Raw genomic sequence first — 18,661 nt, 5'->3', positions numbered from 1 at the left:
TGCTCAATGATGACGAATAGGGGGCGGATCGAACCGCGCATGTGTTCGCCCGCCGTGGCGAACGCAAACACGCTATGTTCGCCGGGAATTATTCGCCAGCGAACAGTTCGATACATCACTAGTCTAGCAGCAACCGCGTTTCAACTCCAGCCGGAGTCTTCCTCAGTGCACCATTAACATAGGCCTCATCCGACCTCCAGCAAGCGCACCCATCCCCTCGAGATAACTAGGCCACATCCGGCCAAACCCCAAGGTGAACTGGAATCCCCCAAGCCCCCAAGACAAAACTAGAAACCCATCTCGTCCGATTCCCGACGGCAGCGCACCAGGGCACTAACATTGCTGAGCGTACTGCCAACAGGAATGGGTGATAGCCTCAGCCTGGCCCCTGAGAATCTATGGTAAGAAACGGAATGCATAACATGTCCAGATACAAGAGCACCCAAATCCCAAACAGCCACTGAACCCAGGTCATTCCAGACAGATGACAAAAAAAACGGTACCCCTAGGAGGCGGGACAGCTGACCCAGGACGAGGAGGAGCCACACCTCCCTCATGTATCTGGCGCCAGACCACCGAACCTCCACTCCCAAAGGCGTAAGATCCAACCACTCGCCCTCCGCCTCCTGTCCCAAATGACATATGAGCATCCCACCCTCCTTATCCAGGGGTGGGGGGGAGGGGGGAGAGACAGTAACCGCAGAGAGAAATCCATTTGGAGACTGGCAGAGTTAACCTAAGGAACCTACCACCCTGACCCCCACCATTCAAGCCCTGTGAACCAGTGGCACAAGCACGCCCAGCCTGGCGGCGTCTGTAGCCACCCCGTAACCGGACTGAAATGCCCCCTGAACTCTCCACCATCCTTACCCAGGAATTCAAGCCCCAAGTGGAGCACCCCAATGACATGGACACAGGCAATGGGAGAGGAGGCCGAACAACCCAGGGGAGGAATAGCCCTCATCGAAGGAAAACAGGACACATGTGGGAACCCGGCGCTCCCCCCAATTGAAACAGTATATTTCCAACTATCCTGGGAACCTAGCACTGTTAGGAGCATAACCATTACCCTGTGCATTCCATCTACCTCAAGAGAAAGCAGAAAGGGCCCGGTTATGTCAACTCCGCAACATCCAAGAACGGAACAGATTCTAATGATGAATCAGCCAACTGCTACCAACTTACCTTTCCCAAATACAACAGCTGTCGAGCGGCGAAAGCCTGAAGGAAGTCCATCCCTATGCTTACTTGAGCCACCAAAGCCCCTTCCCACCTTCAGATGACCGTAACATGAACGGGAAGCCGCCAAGGAAATGCTCTCATCCGGCATGATCGGTCACACCAGACCGCTAGACCGAGCGACCACGTCTCCACTGCCTTATAATTTGGCCCCGCGGAGCCCCCCACCTGAAGTACGTCCTACCGTGAACAAGATAGAACCCCCGGGAACAACCCTGTCTGACCAGACACCTCCAGACTCAAGCAGCAACGAGCTACGTGCCGCAACCAGGGTACCACCGGGGTAGAGGGTACTGCCACATGATATAGACAGCCTGCACCACCCCCATGATTGTCACAATGGAAGAAATACCCACCTGTCCGGGAGTTGGGTACCCCACGCCTACCATGCCACCAGAATGGGGAAGCTCCAAGACAGCCAGTCTGCAAGAGCCCCGATGCTTGCCAGCTTACTAAGCAAGAGTCAGCATACCATGGAAAAAAAACAACAATTAGGCCCCAAAGACCCCCAAACCCGCTGCAGCGGCAACAGGTGGAAGTCAGTGGAAGGGACTTAGGGGGCCTGATTGAACAAGCCACCGTTAATGGAGGCCCAAAAGGAAAACCCCATAACGCCCCAAGGGCAACACCGACAGGCAAAGCCCAGCTTACCCAGGAGGGCGACATTAAGAGCCACCCATGCGGGGGCACATAGCCACAGAACACTGACTGTCAGAAATATGGCCCGGAAAACAGATGGAACGACAACCGAGTAAATAAGAAATCATGCAAAATTGACCCTGCCCCTCTACAGGCACCATGTCCCAAAGGGGGGGTTTCCCGCAGAGCGGACTTCGGGAGCACCCCAAAATTGGTCGGGAGGTAAGCCTACCAAGCTTTCTTGGTAAGCCGCTCCCGCACCACCTGAAGGAAGTCTCATATGGGCCAAAAGGTCCTGCTCGGAGAGCACCCACGTCCCCTATCCCGACAGATCGCCCGCATGAAAAAAATGCGGGGGACGGGATGGGCCCCCCTGCGGCCGGAACCCTTGTGCTGCAAATTCCCACCAACCCAGCTCACCCTAGGAATGACACGCGTCCCAGAGAGTGTCCTGACAGCAGAACAATGTGGAGCATACCCGGGGAGCCCTCTCCCCGACACTGCTATCCATAACATACGATGCCCTTACACACTCATTGCGGGCCATGGAACGCAACCAATTATGGGGACACACCACCCGGAGTCCCTCCCAAGCACGGGGCCCCCCGCGGCATGAGGGAACATATCACTAAGAAAAACCCCCTCACCACTGCTCCCTAGTATTACGCGACATGTGCAAGTCAAGCAGGCCATACTAGCGCCCCGCAGCAGCGTCGAGAGCCACCCTAACCGCCTGCCTCTTGGGAGGCAACGCCAGCGCTAGAAGCTGCGCAGGATGCTGCAGGAAACTGTACTACATATGATAAATACTGATAAAAAGGGGGGGTTAAATAACCGGAGTGGTCTCCCTGGTAAGCGGCGTCCATTTACCGTTATCCTCTTTCTTTTTCTTTTTCTTTTTTTGTTTTAATCTTTTATTTCTCAGTCAATTCAGGTATTCATTCAGGACTTTTTTTTTATATATACATTTTTTTTTTTTTTTTTTAAATATCGAAATTTTTACTTAATTTTTTTTTTATCTCACATTCATGTATTCATTCAGTTTTAGTTTTTTTTTTTTCTTTACATTTTGAAATTTTTATCTATAATTTTATTTTTATTTTTTTGCGCACTAATACCCCCCCCAGCTCTAAAGGGGACCCGATCGGATGCAAGAAGGGACAACGTACTCACCAGCCAATGCCCGGTGCACCACCCGCGGCATAACAAGCGTAGAAGTCCAGGCAGAAGACATTGAAATAAGCTTCCACTGTTTTATTCCAAGATGTTCCAGGAGCCACCTGCTGGGCATTTCTATGAACTGCAGCCAGGACCTGTGAGAAGGGCATGGAGAGGACGTGCCACCAGGAGGCAGCCAAGGTAAGTAACCAGAGAGAAGAGCAGAAGGCAGAGAGAGAAGAACAGAAGGCAGAGAGAGAAGAAGAGCAAAAGGCAGAGAAGACCCAGGAACAGGTAAGAGCAGGAAAAAGGGGGGGGGGAAAGGACATAGAGAAGAGAAACAGAGAGAGGGGAAGGGGGAAGAAAACAGAGAGAGTGGAAGGGGGAAGAAAACAGAGAGAGGGGAAAAAAGGGGGAAGAAAACAGAGAGAGGGGAAAAAAGGGGAGGAAAGAAAGAAGGACCGACAGGAACAGAAAGAAAACTGGAGGACACCAGGGGAGGAGATGAGGCCCCCCACCGAAATGCCAACTGGGGGGGGAGAAACCGGAGGCGAGAAGGGGGGGGAAACTGGGGGGGAAAAAAGGGGGGTGCAGGGGAGAGAGACCCCCCGGATGCCCTCCTCACTGGCAGAGGAGGCCCTCAGGAGAGGTCCCCCTCCACCCCCAACGGCAGTAAAGCAGTCCCCTCTCAGCCCCGCAGGGCCAACTCACCGCCGGGGCTCTGTCCCAGGCCCTGCTGTCGCACCCACCATGCGGCATTTCAGGAAGGCTTCTGGTCGTCCGCACAAGGTGCGGGATGCGTCACCCGCCTCCCACAGCCTCTGGCGCGAATCCCAACGCCGGAGGCCGCAGCCCGTGATCCGGCTGCAGGAGGGGGAGGCTGCAAGTCCCGCGCGGCGGGATTAGGCCACGTATCCTCCGCGGCAGTTGTAGGCCGCGTGTCTGGAGCCTCAGACACGCGGCCGGGTGAAGCCTCGGGTCCGGGCTCCACCTCCTCAACCGGGCCCGAGGAGCAGCATCAGGGGGGTAGCGGAGCCGGCGGGCGGGAATGCCGGCCGGCACCATCGCGGCCCCCAGGAGCAGGGGCCACAGGGAAGGCCCCAGATGGATGAAGACAGGCCATGCGGGGGGAACCCACACCGGCAGCCAGCCAGGGGAGAGGGGGGGCAGGGGCCACAGGGAAGGCCCCAGAGGGACCCAGGCCACGGGGGGGGGAGCACCCACACTGGCAGCCACCATGGGAGAGGGGGGCAGGGGCCACAGGGAAGGCCCCAGATGGAGACAGGCCGCGGGGGGGAGCACCCACACCAGCAGCCACCCAGGGGTGAGGATCCAGGAGAGGAGAGCACCTGAATCAGGAGTCGCCGGCCACCATCCATGCTGCAGCAGCCCTGAGGGAAGCCAGTAGGCCTCAACCCCAAGCTGTGTAAACCTGCAGGCCCAGGCAAACAGGAGCAGGAGGACAGGAAGCTGTTTGCTGGCCCGAATCCCAAGTGGCATTGAGGTAAGACCTCCCCCACACTAACTTACACAGAACATAATCTCACACACTCTTTCCGCTTAGCTGCGCTATCTCCCCAGGGCCTGATATGAAGTGCACCCCACTAATGTACTATTTAGCACCCAAAAAAAATGACTTTTTAAAACTCCGATGTAACCGCGGTATTTGATGCTTCTATTTGACTCTCAGATATGAAGTGCACCCCACTAATGTACTAGTTTGAAGATTTCTTTCCTAAGCTGACACTCACATCGGCAGAATCCTCTCCCCACACTAATAAGACCTTATGTGCGTGCGGCGCTACATGACTCCAGCTTATATATAGAGGCTGGGTCACATGCTGCACTGGCCAATCACAGCCATGCCATTAGTAGGCATGGCTGTGATGGCTTCTAGGGGCACATGAGTCAAACGTTTGTTGATTAGCTGCCCTGCAGCCTTTCAAAACGCGCCATTAAATTGCCGAACACCGAACTCCAACCCAAACATACAGTGATATGTCCGTGTTCGGGTCCAGGGTCCAAAAACCGTAATGTTCGGTACGAACTCGAACTTTACAGTCCAGGTTCGCTCAACTCTAGTTATAACAGTTCACTATTTCGCTTGCATACAATGATACAAAATGAGTACATATAAATTGAAATATGTATCTAATATTGAAAGAGAAGAAGCATAGGAAAACAAAAACCTGCTTCAAATGAACTAGTAATTGAGCTGTAATATACCAAATATTTTCTATAGTCACGATATGAATGAAATATTAGAATAATTAGACGTTTTTAATAATTAGCTTGCGGGTCCCCATCTAGAGCCATAGTATAGTTTTAATATTACATTAATATTTACATGCATAGATATTAAAAATATAATTTGAATAAGTATTATACTTATAATTTATACACAAATATGAATATAATACATATGCAATAATATACAAATATATGCATAAAACACTCAGAAATTGTAGTGAATAAAAACTCCAAATGGCACTTGTTATGCCAAAGCATGAGTTGGCCTTTGCTATATGTTATGAGTTGTTTTTTGTAAACGTTGGGATAACATTCATTGTGGGCTTTGATCTTACACCAGGCCATAAAACATCTAGATAACCATCACCAGAGCTGGACATAGGGCATTGTAAAAGGTATTGGTGCATGCGCTCTGACTTTGGGGTCTTCAAAGGACAAGATAGTTTAAGAAAATATTGAGTGGGCAATAAACTGCCAGGCCAAACCCCTCTGATTCACCCACTTAGAAACATCTAGTTTTGAGTTATCTAATGAGGATGTTGGATTTTCCAGGGGAGATTTATTTTTTCAACAACTACAAGGAGACCTGTAACATCTAAATCTCCCACAAGAATTATATATAAGGGGTAAATGTATGTAAGGAATTTCTTGTGTTTTCTCCTATTTTATTTTATGGACTGTTTTGGACTTGCACTTCCACACTCTCCCCACTGTCTCGGCTGGGCCAATAGCCCATGTTCGTGACAAACTGCCGGCAGCTGGTGGGATTTTTAGTGCTTGCTGGATTTTACCTGTAAAGAGGGTCTTAGCACTAAAATAAATTGCATACTTGTTTTTTGTGTGATTTCCAAAGACCGAGCTCAGTGCTGATTTAAAATATATACAAAGTCCAAAACAATTCTTCCCTCCCCATCTCTTGTTTTTCTTTCTCTATCCCATTTGTGAATATGCAGGCCTATTGCAAACAACCCAAAGGGGCCTTGGAATTGTTGTGCCAAGAAAGGGATTTACCAACTTTTGGTAAAAACAAGGCACAGCTTATTACTGAGCTTCCTACTACTACTACTAGGAGCGCTGCTTACTGGAATGCCTGGTGGTTGTACCCATCAAAACATTAAAGACATTTTCTCAACTGATTTATTTTGGCAACTGATGGCTGCAAATTCTCAGGAGGCCCTGCACATGATCCAACAGCAGGATGCAGAAAGAGAATCTGTGGATAGGTTGGAAGAAAGAGAAAGAGAATCTGCAAAAAGGCTGTCAGGAAGAGACTCTGCGGAATGGGAGCCACAGAGGAGACATGAGCTGGAAATTGCCAAACTGCAGTTTACGTTACAGTCCTCACTGAACAGTAATGCATCAGAGTCCAGGACACGTAAGCTTCACAAGGATGATTTTCCCTACCTGGAAGAGGGGAATTATTTGGATGTATTCCTAGAAAGTTTTTAAAAAGTATGCAGGCAGCACCAACTACCCTCAGACCAGTTGGTGAGATATGTTCTGGTGACTATAAGGAGTAGAAAGGGTCTGCAAGGAGCACAAAAGTAAAGAAGGAGAAGGAGCACAAAAGAACAGAAAGTGTCAGCAAGGAGCTGGAAAGGGCAGCAAGGAACAGAAAGGGTCAGCAAGAAGCTGGAAGGGGCAGAAGAAGAACAAAGGTAAAGTAGGAAAAGCAGAAAGTAAGAAAGCATAAAGTAAAAAATATTAGCAGGAATGGTCTGCAAGGAGCAGAAAGGGACAGAAGAAGCATAAAGGTAAAGGAGCAGAAAGAATCAAAAGGAGCGAAAAGGTAAAGTAGGAGAAGGAGCAGAAAGGAGAAGGAACAGAAATTAACAAGAAGGGACATCAAGGAGCAGAAAGTCAGGTCAGCAACAAGCTGGAAGAGGCAGAAGGAGCACAGAGGTAAAAGAGCAGAAATAATCAGAAGGGGGAACAAAGGTAACGTAGGAGAAGGAGCAGAAAGGGTCAGCAAGAAGCAGGAAGGGACAGAATAAGTACATAGGTAAAGGAGCAGAAAGAATCAGAAGTTGCACAAAGGTAAAGTAGGAGAAGGGGCAGCAAGGAGCAGGAAGGGTAAGCAAGGGGCAGCAAGAAGCAGGATGGGTCTGCAAGGAGCAGGAAGGGACAGAAGAAGCAGGAAAAAAATCAGAAGTTGCACAAAGGTAAAGGAGCAGGAAGGGCCATCAATGAGCAGAAAGGGACAGAAGGAGCACAAAGGTAAAGTAGGAGAAGGCGCAGAAAGGGTCAGCAAGGAGCTGGAAAGGGCAGCAAAGAGCAGAAATGGGCAGCAAGGAGCAGGAAGGCGCAGCAATGAGCAGAAAGGTGCAGAAGGAGCACAAAGGTAAAGTAGGAGAAGGAGCAGAAAGGAACAGAAATGAACAGAAAGGGTCTGCACGTAGCAGGAAGGGTCACCAAGGAGCAGGCAGGGGAAGCAAGGAGCTGAAAGGGACACAAGAAGCACAAAGGTAAAGTAGGAGAAGGAGCAGAAATGAGCAGGAAGGGTCAACAAGGAGCAGGGATTGTCATAAGGAGCAGAAGGGAGCAAAAGTAGCAGAAAGGGTTCAGAAAGAGAAAGGAGCAGAAGAGTACAAACACTATAGTTCCTTTAAGCACATTAAAGGAACATTCTAGTTACATGTATTCCTGAGACCATATTTGTGAAAATGCTATTTACGTATCCTGCCCACTACAATGGGTGTCCTGTTTTTTTATTTCCACAATCTGGTCACCTTGGCTTTATGTGATAATAACTATGCCCCTCCCCTTCATGACACTTATATATATAAACATAATGGTGGGGAAATGAATGGGGTGGGAGGGAATTTTGCATTACTGTGCTCCTCCTACACAGTTCCCCGTGCACCCCGTGTGCCAACAGCCAGTATATGAAGTCCTTCCGGCATTAGCATCACTACAAGGTGAGAATGGGAGCCGTGAACCCAGAAGCACCACTAAATTACAGCTAGAGGATCCACTCCAGCAATAACAGACACAGGTAGGGAGCCTGTGTATGTATGTAATTATAAGTGTGTATGAGAATGTGTATGGGTTTAGTATGTTAATAATGAGACAGCCACTAGAGGCTGGATTAACCCATAGGTAAACATTGCAGTTTCTCTGAAACTGCTATGTTTACAGCAGAAAGGGTTAATCCTAGATGGACCTGGCACCCAGACCACTTCATTAAGCTGAAGTGGTCTGGGTGCCTACAGTGGTCCTTTAAGCAGAGTTATTTTTGTTAGTTTAGAGTTATTGTGCTGATAGCCATGTAAATTTATGTTAACAATTTATGACCTACCCTTATATCTTTAAATCACAAATACTTACTCCTCTGTTCTTTATTTTCTTTTCTCATTAACTTCCATTTTCCACCTCAATATCTGTGTCTTCCCCACCCTTAATTTGCAGTTTTATCTAACCCAGATCTTTTCTTACAGCCTGGGTCCCACACAGAACATTATTTCCCAGGACTTTAGCTCCCTTTAGCTCCCTTTAGCTCCCAGAACATTAGCTCCCAGGACTTACAGCTACAGCTTACAAGCTACAGCCTTAAGCAGAGAATTATTTTGGATGGTCTACCTAAGAATACCTGCAGCACGTATTTTATGTTATTCTTTTATTTCTTCTGTTACGGACCGTTTCAGCAGAAAAGGGGTAAAAATCCGTTTAGGCGATAATCCCCTTTTCCCAGACAGGCACAGCTACTGTAAAAGCACCAAAACTCACGAATTGCATACAAGGGAATAAGGTAGCACTCCAACTGGAACCTCACGAATAGCTGCCAGCAGACGAACAGGAAAAGCAGACAATCAGCTTACACTCCTAGCAATCAATCTCCAACAGCATACAGTGAATCCCCCCAAGAACGAGACAAGGCTCCGTGTTGAGGGTCAAGCAGTGGTCTGAGATGCTGGCACACTCAGCCTGGTTTTTATTACAGTCAGGTACAAACAGAACACACCCAGGGGGAGGTATAAAACAACCAATAACATAACAGTTACATCCCACATATTCCCTCCCCTTATCCTGAGAGGAAACTCAATTACACATACAGTTAAAACATACTTTCTACCCAACTTTAATAACTCTAAAACCATACATCACATTCACATAAAAATACATATCCACAATCAATCCATTCAGGGGAACAACATATTAAAAAAAGTTAGTAAAAGTATCTTTTGGGCCCTGGCTGGCAGCATGGCAAAATCTGGCTCACACAGGTTTTACAGAGGCCTCTATCCTGGAGACAATGGGGGGAAGTAATCCAATTATCCAGGGATAGAGGCAGACTCCATTGAGCACATGGTTACACAAAGACAGTAAAACACTTTAAAATACATAAAGTTACTTTTTATACATTAAACACAGACATGTAACATATCCCCAGATAGATCAGGTCTGAGTGCACATTATTAGGTGAATGGCACGCAGACCACACAAATACAGTTTAATTGCCATGGAGCCAAAGTCTTTCCCATAGTCTTTCATTATATGAATAGGCTCCATGGCATAGCTATCTGGGGGTATCACCGCTCAAACAGGGCAAGTACCGAATGGCCCCACTGTGTTTAAAGGGCCGAATACATTTTTTAAAAGGGCCCAATCTCCCAGGGCCATAGTCCAAAGGCAGCAGGCGGGCAACCAGGCTCCTCCAATGCAATGTGGCGAGATTGGTCTCGTCACATCTTCGTTTCTCTTTTTACTTCTCTCTCCTACGATGTTGCTGCTTAATTGTTAACTTTGTACCTTCCATGCTCACCCCTTGTTTTGATAATTGTGTATTTGGTTAGTATTGCAGAGGTAGCTCTTTTGGATGACTTCCCACCCATCCCTCCACTTACCAACCCACCCCCAAGGAACTCAGTACATTTATAGATAGCACAAATTACCTGACTTTCTAAACACACTAATTATGTCTCTCAAACCCTCATCACCTGCTCAAACCGCTCATCACCACACCTGGATCATGCCTTTCCTACCCTTCAGACTTTCTCCCAGGCTACTGAACAAGAGGTGGCTGCGCTTCTCCTGTTCCATCACACCTTATCAGATCTCTCTCTTTTTGTCTTGTGCCTTCCTTAACACACATCTTCAACTGCTCTCTCTCCACTGGTGTTGTCCCTGCTGCCCTTAAAAATGCTACTGTAGTACCCATCTTAAAAAAAAATCTCTTGACCCATCCTCCCTTTCTAACTATTGTCCCATATCCCTGCTCCCTTTTTCTTCAAAGCTTCTGGAAAGAATGGTCTTTACTCGTCCGACTTGTTTTCTCAATTTCAGCCGTCTCCTTGACCCTCTTCAATCTATCTTACGCTCCCTCCACTCTACTGAGACTGCTCTTATTAAAGTCAATAATGACCTAATCCCAATTAAATCCAAAGGGAACTACTCCATACTAATTCTTCTCGACTTCTCTGTTGCCTTTGACACTGTTGACCATGTTCTCCTTCTCCAAACTCTTCAATCACTCTCTCTGTGACACTGTCCTCTCTTGGTTTTCCTCCTATCTCTCCCAATGCTCATTCAGTGTCTCCTTTTCTGATACCTCCTCCCTTCGTTCTCTCTCTGTTGGAGTACCCCAAGGCTCTGTATTCCAATACCACCTGTACGCTGATGACATTCAGATATACCTCTCCTCCCCGAACCTCTCCCCTGCCGTCCTGCAACGTATCACTGCTTGCCTTTCTTCCATATCTGACTGGATATCCTCCCGCTTTTTGAAACTCAATCTCTCTAAAACTGAACTCCTCTAGTACTCTCTCGCATGGATTATTGTAACTCTCTCCTGATAGGTCTTCCCACAAGTCGTATTGCCCTGCTACAGTCTGTAATGAATGCTGCAGCTAGAGTGATTTTCCTCTTCTGTCGCACCTCTCAAGGTACTAATCCACATCTATAAAGCACTGACCAATTCTAACCCCTCCTGTATCTCTTCACTGATCCACAGGTATGCCCCTTCTCGGTCTCTCCGTTCTGCCCATATACCCAACTCACGCTTGCAGGACTTCTCGTGGGTTGCTCCTTTCCTTTGGAATAGCCTACCTATGACCATCAAACTCTCCCCTAGTCTTCAATTATTTAAAAAGTGCCTCAAAACCCATCTCTTTAGGAAAATGTATGGCCTCCCAGAGTAACCTCTACCTCACATACCTGTCCCTTGCTCTCTCCTAAAGGGCAGTCCTCTATTCTCTCCTCCAGCTCTGCTTCACTCCACCTTATTTGATCGCTACCTAGTGTCTTGTTGTGTTTTACGCCCCACCTCCTATAGACTGTAAGCTCGTTTGAGCAGGACCCTCTTCAACCTATTGTTCCTGTAAGTTTTTGTAATTGTCTAATTTATTGTTAAATCTCCCCCTTTGATAATATTATAAAGTACTACAGAATATGATGGCGCTATATAAGTACCAGTTATAATAATAATATATATGTCTTCTGATGACTAGTTATACCCCTCCAATGTGTCTACACTTTTGTTCCTAAGGCAGAGAGATTGATCCTACTTATGCATGCAGCATAATTTATAGATGGCATTCAGAAATATTATATCTATAATGCTGCTTATATAATACATTCCAAAAATCTCAATAAAACTGACCAAATCCTGTGTATACTCTTTTACTTTTTGCATAACATATTTACTTGCTCAAGAAACATAATACAATAATACAATAATGAAAGTGGAAAAAGGAAAATCTTACTCTGCCTGTATTATGCAAATCACTATTAAATTACTACAGGCACATTAACAAGTTACAAATTTTAGATGCAATTACAGCAAACAAAAAAAAAACTGAAAAGTCAGGGTAAATGCAGGAGCATGTAGTGGCTAATGCTATTTCCCCTCAATCAAACACTGTGAGGAAAGTCATTGTGGGAATGTTGTGTGTTCCATGATAAGATGAGGTCCTTTAGACTTTGCAAAATTTTACATAGGACAATTAATTTGTATGCCAAGTCTACATATATATATATATTAATTAATTAAAAGTTTTGTTTCTGCACAAATATGTATTGTTGACCACACATTAATGCATGAGTTAGACACTAGTCCAACCATATTGAGAGCAACTGGACTTTGCAAGGCTGGCCACGTTGTTGCTCCAACCAGTGTATGGTGTACTCCTGATGATCCCGGCGATGGTCTGCCAGGGGAAACACGCGTTAAGTGCATACCCTGGAGATTTCCGAGTAGAGGGTCTTTTCACACTGATGACATATTTAACTTCACTACTCCCCTCTAAATTAGATCTCTCTAAGAATTAGACATATTTGGGAACAGAAGCATTTTTCACTAATTTGTACACCAACTTTTATTTGGGAACATGGAGGGGACATGTGCCGGTTGCTAAATATGTAAGGATTAGAAATTTATCTTTAACGAGACTAGGGATAAACCGGTGCATGCACCCTCACTGTTAATCCCATTTTGATATGCACAGATATTAGTCTGCAAGTTTAACCATTTCTGCCTATAATATTATTACTATTGCTCTGCGGCGAATATTCTAAACTTGTTGGTCTATTTGCAAATTCATACTTGTTGGTCAGTCTGCAAGTTTAACCATTTTTGCCTATATTACTATTACTTTAAGGCAAATACTCTAAACCTGTTGGACACATTACTATTAGCTTTCTACATAGAGCTATGTGATACACAGTTGCAACAGTTAACTGTGCAGCGTATAAGTGATATACTTGATTCATTATTATCCACTATCCTACCAGGAAACATATGTGCTTAAATGTGTACTATTAACTTTTGACTCCTTTTGTATCCCACCAACTTACAGAGATACTTGTAGATTATGCTAGCTTTAGTGTACCTATAATCTTAATTTTATTAATGACAGCAGGCGAGTATTTGCTTAAGTCTCTCTTTACTAGAACTCCACAGCAGCACAGAAAAAACAACCAATCAGAAAAAAGTTAGGTACTATAAAACTCCCCTCCCCATGCATCATTTCCTCTTTCAAGCTGCGACAAAACAGAATAAAAGGCAGAGAACATCATGGGGAAGAAACGAAGTCCTAGATACGATGAATATAACGATGTCCACCATCCGAGAGTAACCGTCAAACTAGATAGTGTTGATGGACTGTAAACTGAAACGAGAGAAAAACAGAATCGAACAGGTTGATTATCCAATTAAATGTACTCAGAATAAACATGTAGGTACCCAATGTAGCAACCAAAATTAACCTTAATATGTAGATCTCCCAACCCTACTTATGAAAAGAAACACAGACATAATGAACAAGAGACAGGTATCAGAGACAACAAACAGAGTTGCTGTTAATCTAAACTATAACATTAAACAAGGGAGGGACAAGAATGGGTGGGAAATACTCGCCTCCTGTAATTAATAAAATTAAGATTATAGGTACACTAAAGCTAGCATAATCTACAATTTTATAACATGACAGGAGGCTTCGTATTTGCTGTTTCAACGCTCAATTCACCAATCCAACGCTGTTTGTGTCGCTGGTATCTATTGCAGGAAATATCAGAGTAATCCTAATTGGACATTCCAAGTTCGATAATTGACAGTAGACGGATAAAAGAAAATGCCAGCCGACGAAGCATCTCAATTACGGAAAAAAGTACCATCCGCTGGTAAATCCATTGTATGTGGTTGCGACTTGTTTCCTAGCAGCCGGTCCATGAGCTGGCAAGCTGACCTATCAGCCACCTTCCTGTAGTTTTAATATCAAAGGTCAAGTTCGGACTTGGGGACGCGAGAAGAAACTGTCACCGTCTCAACTCATGATCCGTAAGGCGGTTCCTCCGATCGTGCCAGGGATATTCGGCGATTCGGTCTTGCAGGTAGATCTCCAATTTCAAGGAATGCGCCCAAGTCCACTACCAAAATCGTATTAGAAACCGAGGAGGAACTTTCGTTCCTTCCTGTCCTACCCGGTGATATGACTCATCCGAGAATAATTTCATAATGCAGGCAAGAGCGTGGCCAAACTAGCCGTATTCTAAGTGATTCTAAGATTCCAAATGGACTGAGTAAACCTTGGACGCAGTAGAGAAAGACTCCAAAGGACGTCCATTCAGGGTTCCGAACTGAACTTGTGTGGAAGGGCGGTGGTCGACTATACTGGGAATAGCGAATCCTGGAAACCTTCAAAGGAAGGGAAAAACCAACCGGAATGCAGATTTCCATCCAGCAATGCCCTCGTCAAAGAGTGAAAGATGTCTGTAGGAGTCGGGGTACACCAGGTACCTCCGTAAAGTCTCATAGATCCCCTCGACGGTAGTTGAAAAAAAAAAAAAAGGGGGTAGCGCGAATCCAAAAACAGACGGCTCCCGTGAGGGATGAATAGAGTATAGACAAAGGGTCCTCCATCTCCGAACCATGTTCACCAGGTATGCGCTCCGATTTTATCCCAAGATCGTAAAGACCGGAGAAGTCAAGACAAACGAGGATTCCTGATTTACCATATGACCCATACGTACGGTTTTACCTTCAGACCGGGCAAAGTCCTTCCTTAATGTTGTTACCCGAGCAAGGCGGTGCCTGTTTGCTCCATGAAGGTCTCCGTATCTCCCGACATCTTGACATGGGGGAAACTTTCTGCTCAGTTTGCTAGTAATGGTCTGGATATCTAAAACAGAAAGCAAACTCTGTATTATATGGTGCCGAATATGCCAAAAACCTGCACTCTCAAAATACCGGAGGACCATCCGTTAGTGTACCATCTCCAGGAGTGTGTGTAAATAAATGGGAGACTCCCCCCATTATACCTCTGAGTATTTCTCGCATGTTTTACAGCAGCCCGGATCCAGTAGATCCATCACGGGAGATAGAATAGAGGGATCTAGTCCAAACATGTAATACTTGCATGACCAGGCAGTCCTCTAGGACGAAGCCAGTAGCGTGGATGGCAGCTCTAATTGAATTCCGGAGGGACGCCCCTCTATGTAGTCATCAATGTCTTGCACAGGCACAAGCCTGTGTGATGAACAAATGGCCGGTACTGTAGAGCATCGAGTGCATGAAAGAGCCGCGCTCTCTACTACTGTGATCGCATACCGTGAGAGCGTCCGGGTGCTAGCCTGAGCGGGCCGCACCCATTAGTAACCAACAGCAGAGTCTACATCCGAGACCGGTTCTCTCTATGAGAATGGGTCCACCCAACTTGTACTTTGTATCCAGCCCAGTATTTGGTTGATGACGAGTGAGGGACTGCGCCCTCTAATAACAAATCAGTATCCGGTTCCGTATGAGAGGATTCGCCCACTGCTCCTGAAAATAAATATACTCGGATCGAGGTGATGGAGGGCCGCACCCTCCTGTGGTGCAAACTAGAGTCCCTAGAGATTCAGGGTGACCAAAACCGTAGGGCACACCAATTACACATGTCAGCATATGGCTGAGGGCAATCTGGGAAACAAGGAATGGAAAACTATCAACCGACTATCCAGATCCCGTGCGCGCGCGCGCGGGGTCCTGGTAGGCTGTTGGTAGTCCGAGGAAAGCTGGAGACGTTCTCCGCAATCCACGAGTGCCCGGGAGGTCGGAGGAGACCAAGTCAGGCCTCACGACGACCCGAGCGAATAGGAAAAGGAAGTCATGAAAAAAACAAAACAAAACAAAAAAGCAACAATAATCGAAGATAAGAGAAAATACACCCATTCTATCTCGGATAGAATGTAAACAGCAGGCCGGAAGGTAAGAAAAGTAAATCCCACTGGACAGGGCCAGGAGCTAACCTAACGCAGGAAAAAACTACCGAACCTATAGGGACTCCGGGAGGCATATACAGAGTAGATGGTAAAGACAAGGGAAAAACACAGCTTTCTCCTGAAGGAGTCTGAATACCGGTCCCTGCCGGTGCGAAGTTCTCCTTGGAGACGTGCAGTCGCCGGTTTGGAGTAAACCGTGGATGTGTCCGGGGTCTTCATAAGAAACTTTGCCCTTCAGGCATGAGGTTTAGGGCCTTCACCCTTCCCGCCATATTCAGATGGCCGTATACTGGTGTCCTCTCGAACACTATGGCAATGGTGTTTGCCCGGACACCTGCCTATCTCCATGTCACTGGTGTGCACTGGGTTTTCCTCAGTGATATTACCCCAGGCCTGCGGCCAAAAGGGGTTCGGTACCAATAGCGTAGGCCCGTCCTTAGGGCATAGTCTCAGCAGGTCAAACGAATGGACACAGAAAGGTTAGCCAAGCAAATAGTCACAGGCATAGCCGGCCATCCAAGTAGGCACCGACATAGCAGGCTATCCAATGGGGCACAGACATAGCAGGCCATTTTATTGGGCACAGGTATTGCAGGCCAATCTTATGGGCCAGACCTAGCAGGCCAATCTTATGGGCACAGACATAGCAGGCCAATCTTATGGGCACAGACATAGCAGGCCAATCTTATGGGCACAGACATAGCAGGCCAATCTTATGGGCACAGACATAGCAGGCCAATCTTATGGGCACAGACACAGCAGGCCAATCTTATGGGCACAGACACAGCAGGCCAATCTTATGGGCACAGACATAGCAGGCCAATCTTATGGGCACAGACACAGCAGGCCAATCTTATGGGCACAGACACAGCAGGCCAATTTTATGGGCACAGACACAGCAGGCCAATCTTATGGGCACAGACACAGCAGGCCAATCTTATGGGCACAGACTTAGCAGGCCGTTCTTATGGGCACAGACATAGCAGGCCAATCAATGGGGCACAGACATAGCAGGGCATACCCCGGTGTTGTATTCCGACAATAGCAGGGGGTCAATCTGTGTAGAGCCCCCTATATGTGTAATGAAAACCAGGGAACCTAGGGTGAAATAACTCCAATATGCAAACCCCCCTAGGCAGAGGTAATGTGTCTACAGATATACAGGAAACTGTTAGACCTTAATGCTTGTGACCAAAAATAAGGATATCCTGTTGCAGGAAAACTCAGAAGTACAGGGTGTATTGCCTACAGGCTGATCTCCAGCCCTTGAAGAAATATAGAAGTAAAAATATATAATATATATGTTTGATCACATAATTGCTATATGTCTCTATATGGATATGCACCCTGAGCAGGGTGGGAGGTGGTCCTCCCAGACTGCCAGCGAATTAGGTTGGGGTCTGAATACACCCTGCCTATAGATGGGGGAGGAGAAAGCCCCTCCACAGACCTCCGCCAAGAAAGGTACTGGCGGGGAAGGAGCTGCGCGTGGGCACACCCCCCGCCCCCCCGCGGTCCGCGGGCGGAGGCGGCCGCAGTGAAACCTCTACGTGGAGGAAACGATCCGACCACCGGGTACTCGCGCTCACTCGCGAGTACCCCTGCGACCGCGTAGAACACACAGGACCCACGTGGTCCGCGGTGGAGACGGCTGTCGCGAAGCAGCCATGTGGGAAAGAAGATCCGGCCGCCGGGTACTCGTGCTCACTCGCGAGTACCCCTGCGACCGGGTAAAACACACGGGACCCACGGGGGGGGGGACGGCTGCAGCGAAGCAGCCACGTGGGAAATAAGATCCGGCCGCCGGGTGGTCATGCTCACTCGCGAGCATACCGGCAGCTGGAAAAAACACACTGGGCTGGCGGAGATTAACTCCGCGGTCCCAGATCTCGGGGGACAGAGGAGGCAAATGCTTTGGAGGTAGAAGCAGCGATGATCCGAAGTACAGACACCGAAGAAAAATCCCACAAGGCCTATAACCTACTGCATTTACAGGAAAAAAATCCCATAAGCACAAAACACACTGCATTATAAAAAATAAAATGCCACAAGGCCTATAACCTACTGCATTTACAGGAAAAAATCCCATAAGCACAAAACACACTGCATTATAAAAATAAAATGCCACAAGGCCTATAACCTACTGCATTTACAGGAAAAAATCCCATAAGCACAAAACACACTGCATTATAAAAAATAAAATGCCACAAGGCCTATAACCTACTGCATTTACAGGAAAAAATCCCATAAGCACAAAACACACTGCATTATAAAAAATAAAATGCCACAAAGCCTATAACCTACTGCATTTACAGGAAAAAATCCCATAAGCACAAAACACACTGCATTATAAAAAATAAAATGCCACAAGGCCTATAACCTACTGAATTTACAGGAAAAAAAAATCCCATAAGCACAAAACACACTGCATTATAAAAAATAAAATGCCACAAGGATAAAACACTGTATATAAAAATAGAAATGCCATAAGGATAAAACATACTGCATTATAAAGATAAAATGCCATAAGGATAAAACCTACTGTATATAAAAATAAAATGCCACAATGATAAAACACTGTATATAAAAATAAAATGCCATAAGGATAAAACATACTGCATTATAAAAATAAAATGCCATAAGGATAAAACCTACTGTATATAAAAATAAAATGCCATAA

Source organism: Pelobates fuscus, chromosome 5 (assembly GCF_036172605.1).
Source record: "Pelobates fuscus isolate aPelFus1 chromosome 5, aPelFus1.pri, whole genome shotgun sequence".
Lineage (NCBI taxonomy): Eukaryota > Metazoa > Chordata > Amphibia > Anura > Pelobatidae > Pelobates > Pelobates fuscus.
This window is presented reverse-complemented; position numbering follows the sequence as displayed.